The following is a 12,862-nucleotide window of genomic DNA, read 5'->3' as shown; positions in this document are numbered from 1 at the left end:
GGGGAAAGTATGGGCATTCAACAAAATTGAAGAATTCCAAGTATTTGCACAGAAAAGATCAGGGCTAAATGGAAAGTTTGATATCCAACCACAAAAATCAAGAGAAACAAGACCCAACCACTGACTTAGCTTCCCAGCAGCACCAGTGAAGATGTCCTTGTGGACATCTTCCTCATCACCACCAACACCAATGAGTGCCCAACTGCTACCAGCAGGCTCCAAAATCCTGGGGATGGTAATGACCCCCAGACCACTGGAAGTGCCTTCATTATCCAACAGTCCCTTTTGGGGATGCAACCTAGCAGGTACTTTTGTGGGTGCTCATAACCAAGGCTACTGAAGACCCAGAAGAGAAAGTCTTCAACATCAAAGTTCCCAGCTCTATCAAACAGTTCAGCATTAGAAACTGATATGATTTTATCAGTGGAAATGGCATTGAAGGTGAAGTATTAATATCTGATCCACTGTGGCTGCATCCTAAGGATGACAGAATCTTTACACCTGACTTGTATGTGAAACCTCCTATTGATGTTATTCTCACTCCATCCTACCCCATCTCCACCAGAATGTGAGTCCTTGGGAGCAGGGACTGTCTTGTTTTCTCAGCACTTGGCACAGTGTTTGGCAGATAGCCTTCATTCATTCTCTCATCTCCCTCTATTTATTCCCTAGTTAAGGCTTGGATTCTATTATATATATTATAAATAATATACATATATATTATTAATATTATATATAATTGGATTCTAGATTAAGGAAAAATCCTTAGCACATCATTAAAAGCCCTCCTCTACCTGACATCAACCTGTCCAGCTTTATCCAGTATATATGTACCTAATATATATTAGATCCAGTATATTTGTGTCCAGTAAATAGTAGATTCGGCATATTTGTATCCAGTATATATTAGAGCCAACATATTTCTATCCAGTAAATAGTAGATCCAGTATATATTAGATCAAGCACATTTGTATCCAGTATATATTATAATGATCCAGTATATTTGTATCCAGTATCTATATATTTGTCCATCCAAATAAATCCCCTTCTCAAACTAGGTTCCAGCTCCACTGTCCTCTAGGTGTCCCTGAGCTCTCATTCCACTCTCCATTCCTGCCCATTGAACCAGGCCCCTTTCCATGCCTGGGATGCCTCATGTCCCTGTCTCTGCTTCTCAGAATCCTTGACTTGTTTCCAGACTTAGCTAAGGTGCTTCTCTCTCATGCTCCCACACCTTCCCTCTTCTGCATTTTCACATTATTTCTCATTGCTTGTCTGTGTCCACATCACATCCTCTAGTGGAACATAAGCCATCAGAGGGCAAAGGACTGTCTGTTCTGTCTGTGGGTCTCCCTGCCTCCCAGTACACAGTACAATGCCTGCAGCATGTTGGGGTAAAATCAACAACTGTTGATCAAGAGATTACTATGTGACCTATGTTGGCCAACTAGTCCTGGAGTCAAAAAGGCTTGAGTTCAAACCTGGCCTCTAATATTTACTGTGTGACCCTGATCAAGTCACTTAACCTTGTTGGCCTCAGTTACTTCATTTGTAAAATGAACTGGAGAAGGAAATGACAAACCACCTCATTATCTTTGTCAAAAAAGAGACACCAAATGGGGTCAAAAAGTGTCAGACACAACTAAAAAACAACTGACCAATAACAAGATGTACTGAGCATACATTATTTAGTGCTAGAGTTATCTGGGCATGAGTTTTATTACTCCACTCATGAACTACCTTCTTTGGAAGGCAGCAGGACAGGGTCCTGGATACGGAGTCAGGAACCTCTGGGTTCAAATCCCAACTCAGACACTTGTTAACTATGTAGCCTTGGACAAGTCTTTGCCTCAGTTATGTACGTCCAAATGGCAGTATTCGACTCAATAGCAGCTAAGTTTCCTTAGCTCTAGTCCTCTGATTCTTTGTCAGATAGACCGAAAACTCTATCAAGGTCCAGATTGTGTCTTAACTAAGTTCCATCTCATCTTCAGTGCTTGGCTCGGTGATCTGGGCACAGCAAAAGCTTAATGAATGTTTATTTAATTTCATGAATTTGAAACCTAATAGCATTCTTCCTCTCCAGTCAGCTCGTCCTCCTTAAGATTTTGGAAAAACACACAAACATAGACACAGTCTCTCCTCCTTGTCACCCACGAGGACTAGACAGCACAGATCTGGCCAATGGCTAACGCTGCAAAGCAATGTCAAGGAGCCAAGTTGGGGGCCTGCAAGTGAGAGTCTTTGGACTGAAGGCTGTAATATTAGTACAAGTTATAATCAGATAAAACCACCCAAACTTAGAAGCTCGTACAATAGGCCAGAGGCCAGGGGGTTGGGGAAGGGGAGGGAGGGAAAGAAAAGCACAAAGACATTATTCAAAGGCAGCCAGGGAGCTTTTCTGTATCCATCACTCGACCCTGGCCAAGCTTGAATGTCAAGCTATAGCGAGCAGGATGGTAGGTTGGTTGTTGTTGTTTTTTTTTAATGGTGAGGTTATAGTCTGCTAATAAAAAATAAACACAAAAGGGAAAGCTCTGACATAACCCTAGCTACAGAGACACGAATGGGAACTGTGTTGTTATAACGATGTAAACAAATGATGCTCCAAATGATAGGCCAAGAGGCCAAATTGGTGGCTTGGAATAACAAAACATCTTGGGATGAAAAGGAAAATTCCGCAGACTTGTCAGGAATAAAGTGTCGCTTGTAATTGGGGCAGGTGCTTAGTTCCACAATGATTCGCTGGATTATTTTATTATCCAATTTGGGTATCTTGTTAGCACCTCACTAACAGAAGTGAAAAGGCCCAGTTAGATCCTCACGCTGCAGAAATTGTCCTGATAACTAGGGGAAAATGGGCTCTTGTTGGTCACTGTCCTAATTCCACCTCCTTCCTGCCCCCAGTGTATTCTCTTCCTTCTGTTTGTTTATATCACATCTCTTTAGCACATTTGGTGGGTGCTGTTTATCAACCCTAAGGTGCCAAGGAGTTTTTAAAAAAATGTCAAGTGGTAGGAGTGCTGATGACAACTAGCAATAATAATAAAATAATCATTTAAAAAAACAGAATGAACATTTAAGCACAAAGAGCTCCAGTTCAAAAAATAGAATCAAACATGATTTCTTACCTTCTCATCCATTAAACCATGTTGAGAAGTCAGCATGCAGGAGACAGTGGCCACTCCGTGAGAAAAAGCCAATCTAGAAGAAGGAGACACAGATGGAAATTAAGTCAAGGTTTTGTGAAACGTCACCTATACTCTTCATGTTTCTGTGCTAAAGGAGGATCTGACTCAAAAGCCTGGCATATAGTAGGCATTTTATAAATCTTTTTTGACTTCATTTTTGAAGTCCTATTCCAATAGGTTGTTCAACTTTTCAGGTAACAAGGAGGCATAGTGGACAGAGTGCTAAGCCTGGAGCTGGGAAGAACTGGGTTCTAATCTGGCCTCATTCATTTTCTAACTATGGGACCCATGACAAGTCACTTAATCTTGTTTTTCTAACTCTTGCCCTTCTGTCTTAAGAGTTGTTACTAGGACAGAAGGTAAAGATTATAAAAAAAATAATGGACATATCAACCCAAGAATTGTAATGATTTATTATACTGAGAATACTTTGAGGCCTCCCATAATTTTCTTTTCTCTCTAAATTCTGTGATAGAGGGGATTGCTACAATCATTCAATAATCAACAGACATTATTAAGGGCCTATTATGTACCAAAAGTGCTAGGTGCTGGGAACCTAAAGACAAAAGTAAAAATAATGCTTGCCCTCAAGGAGGTTATACTCTATCATTTTATCTCTTCCCCCAACAAATCAAGGAAGGCGTAAAGAAGAGATGAGCTCATTGACAGAACCTGAACCCAAGGCTTGTCTCCTAAAATGGTGAGGTAATCAAGAGGTCAATGAGGTGAATCACAAGTATAGAGAAGGTAAGTTGCTGGGAAGTTACACAGTCTTCTTCAAACGATTCATCATTCCTCAGAAAGGTCTTAGCGACAGTGACTGTGACATTACCTTGTCAGATCACATTTATAACAAAACATCCAACAAATTTTAGGATGCCCATTGAAGCTCAAGAAAATACAGTGGAGGGTAAGCAGAATGGTGCAGAAGACTTGGGGGCAGGGGAGGGAGAGGACTTGACACTTATCTTCAAATATCAGAAAGTTTCACATACAAATTTTGTTAATGAGATTATAGGCAGTAGTGCAGCTGAGCAAATTTGAAACCCACCGAATGATTCCCAAATGGCCATTAATGGTTCAATGCCAATTTGAAAGAAAGTTTCTGGGGGCAGGGAGAACACAGGGATCTGTCCATGGTTCTATACTGCTTAATATATTTGATCAATGGGAGGCCTCTTCCCCAAATGTATAGTAGATGGAATGGCTGGACTTGGAGTTATGAAAAGCTTGAATCAAATCTTGTCCTCTGACACATAGAGGCTATGTGATCCTAGACATTTATTCTTTCACTGCCTTGGGGCCCCTTGTTGTTCAGTCAATTTTCAATCGTATCCAATTCTTCACGATCCCATTTGGGCTTTTCTTGGCAAAGACACTGGAGTGGTTTGCCATTTCCTTCTTCAGCTCAATTGCCAGATGAGGAAACTGAGGTGAAGTGACTTGCCTAGGGTCACATAGCTAGAATAGAATCTTCTCTGTATTAAGTATTATGCTAAGCACTGAGGTTATAAAAAAGGGTAAAAAGTCCCTACCCTTGAGGAGCTTACATTCTAATGGGGGAAGACATCCTGTAAATAATAAGTTACATAGACAATACTGATAGAGTAGATGAAAGCAATTTAGAGGGGAAGGCATTAGCTGCTGAGGGGGCCAGAAAAGATCTGAAGAAGGTGGCCTTTAAGCTGGACATTGAAGGAAATCATAGAAACTAAGAGGTAAAGGAGAAGGTTAGAAACTTTTATACATAAGGACCAGCTTGTATGAAGGCAGAGAGATGGAAGCTGAACTAGCACATTCAAAGATCTAAAAATGGTCCAGTGTACTGGGGCTAAAGATTAAATGATGAGGAGATCAAATGATTATTTTATATAAATAATATATTTTATATAAATTTTATAGAAATATAAATAAAAGGGCTAAAGATTAAATGATATAAGGAGAATGGAAAGGTGAGAAGTATGAGTAGTTATGGTTAAATGGCTTGCCCAGGATCATACCCTACATGTGTCAGCGGGGAAGGTTTGAATTCAATTGCTTCAGACTATGAGGGTCAGCTTTTCATCTGTTATGCTATACTAGTACTCTTTGATCCTGATTTAGTCAACTATTGTATTAACCAAGTTTGTATCACTTGAAAATTTGCTAAGCATGCCATCTCTGCCATTAACGAATACCCTGATAAAAATGTGTACTTTCCATGGCCACATACATACTCTGAGGCACTCTACTATAGTTAGCCTTCCCAGTTGAAACCCAAGCATTCATCTTTATTCTCTGAATCCAGCTAATCGTCTATTTTTGAATTCATCCAACTATGTAATTTCAGTTCTTTCTACCTTTTCTACAAGATTAATGTGAGAGATTTGAGTCAAATACTTGTGAAAATCTAGGTAAACCATTTATGTATCACTTCCCTCCCCTCCAACTGTCAGTCTATAAATTCTTTCATAAAAACAAGTGAAACAAGCATGGCACATGGCTGTGTTATCATCACTACTTCCTTTCCTGGATGTCTACTTAATACATTTTAGAGCCTTTCTAGGACCTTTTCCAATCCTACACCATGATCCAAAGGACCTGAAGTGGTTAAAATGTTGGGAAAAATCTACCAACTGAAGATAAATGTGAAATCTTACATCTGGGCTCAAAAAAAATCAGCAACCAAGCACAGGATGTGGTAAACTTTACTGGAACTCAGTCAGTCAATAAGCATTTCTTAAATACCTTCTGTTTGCCAGGAAATAGGATAAATGATGGAGATATAAAGAAAGGTAGCTCATAATCTATTGGGGAAGAGAAGTGAAAAAAAAAAGGTTTTTAGAATTTGGCAAACTCAATGTAAAATCCAGTTAATATGAAGCATAGGGTTAAGGCTGAGGGAAGTGACAGTTCCATTGTATTTTGGTCTGATCACTGGGTGCCACGTTTTAGGAAGAGCACCGGGAATCTGTAGAACAGCAAGAAAAGAGGGACCAGAATGGTGAAGACCCTAGAGATCATGCCATATGAAGACAGAATGAAGGAAATGTAGATGTGTAACTTGGAAAAGAGAAGACCTGTAGGGGAGGTAAATAGATGTCTTCAAAAATTCAAAGTGCTATATCATATCAAAAAGAGATTTAACTTGTATTCTTGGCCCTGAAAAATAGAACTAGGGAGTATGACGGGATATTGCAGAGTATCCTATTTAAGCATGTGGTGAAAATGAACTTCCCAATGATTGGAGTTATCCTGAAAGAGAAATGAGATGACTTGGCTGGAAGTAGTGGATTCTCCTTTGCTTGAGGTCTTTAAGCAAAAGATGGATGGCCACTTGCTGGGTGTGATGAGAAGGGAATTCTTGTTCAGATACTATTTGGATTAGCTAGTCTGTGAATGTCTGTGACTTATGAATCAAGAGATAGTGTGGTCTAGTGGAAAGGGGATGTTGAACTTGGAGTCAGGAAGATCTGAACTTAGAGTTTACATTATGACTCAACTATGGAGTGAACAATGAGAAGTTATTCCAGAAAGGTAGGATTTTTGTTCAGTGTAAAAAAATGTTTCCTGATAATTAGTGCAGACAGATGGGGAAACATCACCCACATCAGCTAGTATAAGTAATATTAGAGGTGCAGCTAAACCAAGGTTTGAGACAGGGACACATCCTGAGTATGGCTCCCATTTGGAAGAGAGAAGCCTCTGCCCAATTTAGCCAACAGAAAAAGAGATGCATCTTCTTTCCTAACACTCTTTTCCTTATGGAAAAGGTACCATACCCTTGCAGGAACTCCCTCCACCTTTAGTTACAGGGAGATTTTGCAATCATGTTTCCAGCTAAGAGTGGATCAAAAGTCACCTACTTACATCATGCCAAGATTATTTCTCATTAATATTTACTAGTTCTTATTACTTGACCAATCTTGGACCACTCCAAAACCATTGTCTTTTCCCTCAAATGCATATCCATCTTATCTGATTCCCACTGGGGCTTTATGCTTTCTCAGGTACACAAGGGATAGGCCATCACTCTTCCAATGACTGCTCAGTTCACTAGCCTGGATGGAAACACATAAATTCCCAACAAAAGAGGACCTAGTGGGGTTAGCCTCTAGACACTGCAGGAGTAGAGTTTGCTGGTTTTTGATATTGAGCTCAATGGGGCTATCTCATTCAGAGGTACTGCCCTGGAAATAATTATCCAGCAAAGCTGGAAAGAGGACAGGCTCAGAAAAATTTGAGCTTCTGCACATAATGGGTATTTATCTGCACCTCATGGCCAGGCATGTTTGGCATTCCCCACTGCAGTGTCAGAAGAACCAGTGCTAACTATGTTAAGAGCTAGAGAGAGGCTGGAGGCCTCTGAGAAAGGAAATCTTGATGCAACCTGATCATGAGCTCTGCTGACTTGTATCCTCAGACAGGGGAAATTCCTCTGTCTTCAAATCAAACAGGCACTTGACATTACACCTGTGTCCTGTCCAATCCTACATTACTGTAAGTGGATTTTGTTATATAATGAATGGGTGCTCATTGACTTTGAGTATCTCTTACTGTAGCCCTCCTCCAGTCAAACCTGACTTCAATCTCCTTTCATCCTGTTTTACATATGATGCTAAAACCTGGCAGAGATAAGCTGGGCAGAGCTCAATATGTTGTATGTCTAAAATATTTGCTTTGGATTGACTAGGTTTTTTCCCTTACTGTTTGTTTTAAAACACCGTTAAGCCAGACTTTAAGTTGAACTCCTCTAAATATGTTTAAGCCACCTGCCCAACATACAGTCTCCAGATTCTACTAATAGAGGACATTTTAAATATTCAGACTGAAATGTCTGAATGTGGCTTGTTCTTTCCTGGAAAATTAGAAAAATGAAGACTCACATGATGGAAGACCAGGAATTGTAAGACATATACTCTGAACAGTAAGTCCTTTAGCATTTCTAGTCATCTACTTCAGCAAAATGCTTTTCATCTTTGGCAGGGGAGAGGTGGAGTTAGAGCTAAGATATGATGATCCTTCAAAGTGCTGGAATTTTACTGGTATGGGACATTCCCTCCACTGGTACATATCATAGCCTCTCTACAATTTGGGATATTTTAGTCTTCTAAGACTTCTATGGTCCCCTTCCCTGAATCACTGTAACCAAATCACTGGCATACTTCTCTGAAATTAGCCTTGCTATAACCAAGTAGGACAGGTGAAGATTCTCTAGTTTGGTAGAACCTGTGAGCCTATGGCATCACCTTCAGGGACCTAAGGTCCAAGAGTTCCACTGTGAGGCATGTGTCCCAAGCAAGCCAAAGAATAGAAAGAAAGCATTCATACACACCAAAATACTTATAGTATCCCTTTCTGTGGTGTCAAAAAACTATAAAGAAAGATGCCCACTGATTGAGGAAAGGCTAAATGACCTGTGGTACATGAATACAGAGGAATATTATATACTGTAAGACATAAAGAGAAATATGGGAAACTTAATATGAACTGATGCAAAGTGTGGCAAGCAGGACCAAAAATACAATCTATATCATGACCACCATGATACAAACGGAAAGAACAAAACAAAGTCAAAGATAACTATTGTGCAATTAATTATAATGACCAATTATAATGAATAAAATATGCCTTCCCCCCTTTACAGAAGTGGGAGATTCTGGGTATGAAACATTGGATATAATTAAAGGTGGACTTCTATGAGTCAAAACAAGTCACCCACTGAAAAAGTCACCATAAAGTTCCAAAGTTTTCCCACTAAAATGTTTCTTAAGCACTACCCATACAACAGGCTATATACTATGTTTTTCACCATAACTCCAAGACAAAACAAATTAAAACTAGAGGCTTAAAGTCATGCCAGTTTTTGCAAAAGTGTGACAGCAAGGAAGGAAATGAAAAGAACTCAGGCCAGACTTGGGGCCCTTCCAACTTCAACAGGTTCTTTAAACATTCTTGGACTAGTCATTTGAAAAATATGCATCTGTGACTATATGGCTATTGCTAAAAGGAACCAGTGACTAACTTTATTTGCATTGGATTTTTAAAGAAAAGAAATGGGAGTCAACTCCTTGGAACTAATCTGGTCTAGTCTGAGTGTTCTGTGGGCACTTTAAATTCAGGTTGAAACATATTAGTAGTATGGGATTTTCTACTTAAGAAAAAAATCAGACCTATTATACTCTACTTAAATCAGGAATAAATTTTTTTTTCTGGGCAGGAAATGGTTCACTTTGTAGCTATCTGACCTAAGGTTAGGCAGGCTCAACTTCCCATGACTACTTTCAATTAATGCAAAAGAAAGGTTAAAGTGTAAATAAAGTTCCCATTCATCGAGTTGACTAATATGTTATTTATAAATGGTTCCCAAATTGTTTTTTTTTCTATGTATGGTAACTAGGTACCAAATTAATCCCCTGAAAGAACACAAGTTATCAAGGCATAAATTCTATTGCAAAGATTGAGTATAAAAAATCCAGAGGTTAAAAATAATTTTTAAAATTGTGCCAAAAGATCACATTGGAAAGCTGATAGGGTATGGAGGATGGGCAGCTAAACTCTCCTTCTTCCTCCTGGATTCATAACTCTTCCCTCTCTCTTCGAAGTAAGATCAATCAATTAATCAATAAACATTTATTAAGTGCCTACTAAATACCAGGCCCTGTGCTAAGTAGAAGCTGATCAGGCTTATACTGGGGACTGTGAACAATATTAATAGAAATAAATAGAAATTATAAGAGATCTTCACATTAACACAAAGTGGGTTCGATTTCATAGGTGTTTTCCCCCTGAAAAATACCAGAATCAAGACCATGAAGATATCCACTGTGGTTCCACAGTATTCAGACAATTTGGTTTTATGATCTTTTTCTCATGTCTGCCATTACTTCCTTGCATTGGTGAATAACCAATCAGCTTTTTCTCAGTAGTCTAAGTGAAGGCGCACAGTTTGATGAGTGAGTTCTAGCAAATTATTCACAGCAAATGCTAACATTAAAAGGGTACCTCATTTAATCTCGATGTAAATTTACTTCTAAGCCAACTACCACTTCAAAAATAATTATGGAGAGCAGTTTCGTCAAACGTTTCACGGATGAAGCTGTCTTTTAGGAAAAGGGGAAAAGGAATAAAGACCTGAGCATTTTGAGAAAAGGGAGTAGAATAGTGCTGCCTTCAAAACAGCAATTCTATTAAAATATGAATGTAATTAGAAGAAAAGGCCGGATGGTAGATCCAGAGTGAAAGGGACCTAGACCAACCCCTCATTTTACTGATGAGATTCAGGTAAGTGAAATGATTTTCCCAAGATCACACAGAAGCAATAAGGACCAGAGCTAGGATGTAATTAGTGCTTTTTCCTTTGTTCCTTGAAATTTAGGCTTTCTGTTTATTTCTGCAGCTAGGTGGTAGAGTAGATAAAGCACCGGGCCTGGAGTCAAGAAGATTCATCTTCATGAGATCAAATACAGACTCAGACAGTTACTAGCTACCCTAGGCAAGTCACTTGGTTGCCTCAGTTTCTTCAACAGTAAAATGAGATGGAGAAGGAAATGGCAAAGGATTCAAATTCCTTTGCCAAGAAAACCCTAAATGAGGTTGCAAAGAGTCAGATACAACAATTAAACAACAACTATTATTATTGTTAGTTACATAATGTTTGTATAGTGCTTTCAGACAAAGAATCAAAAATTTGGAGTTGCAAAAGAACTTGTATGTTATCCAGTCTAACCGACTCATTTTACAGATGAGGAAAAGTGAGGCCCAGAGAGATTAAATGATTTGCTCAAAGTAACTTGCAGAGACACAATTAGAGCCCAGGTTGTACCGTTCCAAATATAGTGTCTTTTTCACATGAGATTATGGCCTTTGGATCAGTCTTTTGAACCATATTTTTTTTCAATCTGTAAATCAGCAACAATAATATCTGCCCTTGATTTAGTTTTTCAAAGATACTATGAAGACTTGACAATATCTCTAAGTCTTCAATACAAGAGCTTTTGTTTTCATATTTTCATCATTGTTACTGTCACTGGTTTTCACAGTAATTTAATTCAATTCAAAACTTTTTTAGGGGGAGGAGGAGATGATATTTTTTTCCTTTAGCAAGCAATTAGCCTAAGGTTAAATTATTCACATATATCAGCTTGAATTAGCCAGACATGCAAGACAGGTTTCTCATTCACAGAAAATGTACTAGCAAAGAGATCCCCCAAATAGGTCTTCTCTAAGTTCAGAGAACTATATAGAGCTAAGCCAGAACAATTAACTTCACTTTAAGCCCAATGGGATACTCAAAATCTTGCTTAAGTGGGAAGGGTTCATGTCGAAGTCTGCATACATCACAATCTTTTTTGAACAATGTCTTTATGAAGCCCAAACCAGAAATCTTGGGGACTTGTATTATCAATCCCCAGCTTCCAAATGATCCTGACTGTTTTGGTTAGAATTTGAAAGACTCTACACAGTCTTCTGAACCTTAGCCAGGGCTTATTCAGTGATTCTCAGAGGGGTTCAATAATTTGCAAATGGGCAGCTTTAACCACAGGGTTCAAACTAGATGCATACTCTGTGGTAAGCCCAACCTTCTTCCATGGTAAAGCTCTGATCAGCAGGCCAATAATGTCTCAGATTAAAATATAGTCAGAAAAACAATTATTTACTTAAAAAAGACTTCATTAGTTCTGCAGACAGCATAGACAAGGGACAAGAGCTTCCCTTAAGAGTCAGGGAGATATTGATTCAAGCTCTGTGTCTCCCATACATCCTATCTGTGCTACTCAGGAAAATCTAGTTTACCTCTCAAGGCCCTACTAGAAATTCTGAAAGATTCTCAGTTACCAAGAAGTTGCTGATTTGTCTCAATGGATGGAGTTTTCATATCAGGAGTTCCTTATGCTGATGAATTCATAGAGATGGACCATAAAAACAAAAAACAAAAAAAAACAAATTCCAAATGAAATGTTGGGAAATCATTTCCAAGAGAATGGAAAAAAAACTGATACATTTATTACTACGAAATTGCTGATGATCTGTCCAGCTCAAGTGTATTTACCAAAGTAAACTTGTTAGGAGAAGGACACTCTTCCGGGGAAATTGCTGGGGGGAAAATGTATTGGTTTGTTCCCCTAGGATCCTTTGTGAAGTTGCGGGCTACTGGGCCAACTTTTTACCATATTCTACCAATTCCTGAAAATGGAATGGCAAAGATCAAATCCTTAAAATCTTTTTCCAACACATCTCTTTTGCCTGTTAAGCAATGGAAATACAGGCTAAGTTTATTATCTCTTCTCTTTCTAATTCCTGCTTTACCAGCTTGTTCTCCCACTTATCCTATCAAAGGAAAGTATGGCTTTCACTGCCCGGGCAAGCCATTACGCAAAAACTCAATAAAATATGCCAGGGGAAGCTACTGGGCATAAAAGGACGTTTAGGATCAAGGAGAGTCTGAGGATGAGAATGCTCAGTCAATAGTATATTGGGAGGGGGCAGCTGGGTAGCTCAGTGGATTGGGAGCCAGGCCTAGAGACGGGAGGTCCTGGGTTCGGATCTGGCCTCAGACACTTCCCAGCTGTGTGGCCCTGGGCAAGTCACTTGGCCCCCATTGCCTACCCTTACCACTCTTCCACCTATAAGTCAATACACAGAAGTTAAGGGTTTAAAAAAAAATAGTATATTGGGCTCAGGTCCTGTCA

The sequence above is a fragment of the Gracilinanus agilis genome, chromosome 5, assembly GCF_016433145.1.
Source record: "Gracilinanus agilis isolate LMUSP501 chromosome 5, AgileGrace, whole genome shotgun sequence".
Taxonomy (NCBI): Eukaryota; Metazoa; Chordata; class Mammalia; order Didelphimorphia; family Didelphidae; genus Gracilinanus; species Gracilinanus agilis.
The sequence above is the reverse complement of the archived record's forward strand: the minus strand, read 5'-3'. Positions refer to the sequence as shown.